The following is a 1,164-nucleotide window of genomic DNA, read 5'->3' on the forward strand; positions in this document are numbered from 1 at the left end:
TCTCTCTCTCTCTCTCTCTCTCTCTCTCTCTCTCTGCTCTGGGACTTCTGATAAATGCTGGGGCAGGCAGGCATCCCCTTCTCACTGAGGGCTGGAGCCTCATTAGCAGGCCTGGAACCCCAGCTATTTCTGAGGCTAGGGCAGGAACATAGCAGGCTGGAGGGTAGCTTAGTCTACAGAAGGGGTTCAGTCCAGGCCATGCTAGCCTGGGCCGCCAAGGAGACCTTCCCTCAGAGGAAGAGGGCTGTGCTGTTGCTCGCTACAGGACGGGGCACTTGCTTGGTGGAGTGCCAAGGTCTCGCTTCAATCCCAAGTACCAACAACACTGCTCCAAACCCAGATGGAAAAAAGAACAAAACACAGCCAGGCTCAAGCAAGTCAACTACCCTCCAAACCAAACAAACGAAACAAAACAAAAATCAAAACAAAACAAAAACCCCAAACACAAAATCACCACCAAAACCGCCAACAACGACCACGCCATCAGCAGGCTTCCCAGGCCGTGCCGCTGGCCAGCCTCGGATGCCCTGTGAACCTCCAGGCTGCCTGAGCCTTGTGAGAGCCACATGGCCAAACATGCTGGCTGGCCAGCCTCTGGTTTGTAAACCAGCCAGGCTTCTGAGGATGGAAGGGACAGTCACTTTCATAATCCCGTTCTGGGGTGATTGCTGGCAGCCTCGGCTTGGGTTTCAGGCGAGCTTGGGCCAGGGCTGGTCATGTGCCCGCAGTGCTAAGAAAAGGTTACCAAGAAAAAGCTGGACTTCCAACAGGGGTGAATGCATGTGCATACACACACACACATAACTTGTACACACACATAACTTTCACACACACACACATACTCCAACAACAAAGTTCAACCTTAAATAAACAAGCCCCACCCACCACTCCTCTACATCCAGACTGAAGTGGGAGAGAGGGGAGGTAACAAACGGGGGACAGAGGGGAGTTTCTTGATGGAGCACCGCTCCTGGGCCTTGTCTCCAGGATGTTGAGCTTGTGACCTGATGGCACTGGGCTCAGCCATGACTTTTCTCTCATCTACCTCTGGCGTGATGTTGAACGTCACTGGCCAGGCCTGGAAACATGTCTTGGAGAACTAACATTTAAGGAGCGATGTTTGAGGATGTACGTGTGTGTGTGTGTGTGTGTGTGTGTGTGTGT

General features: G+C 52.7%; 1 protein-coding gene across 16 annotated transcripts in view; it reads right to left on the reverse strand.

The window, feature by feature from the left end:
• Ncor2 (nuclear receptor corepressor 2) overlaps positions 1-1,164 on the reverse strand; it is a 161,570-nt gene that overhangs the window by 3,708 nt on the left and 156,698 nt on the right. The gene's annotated exons all lie outside the window — the stretch shown is intronic.

This window comes from Mus pahari, chromosome 23 (assembly GCF_900095145.1).
Source record: "Mus pahari chromosome 23, PAHARI_EIJ_v1.1, whole genome shotgun sequence".
In the NCBI taxonomy this organism is placed as follows: Eukaryota; Metazoa; Chordata; class Mammalia; order Rodentia; family Muridae; genus Mus; species Mus pahari.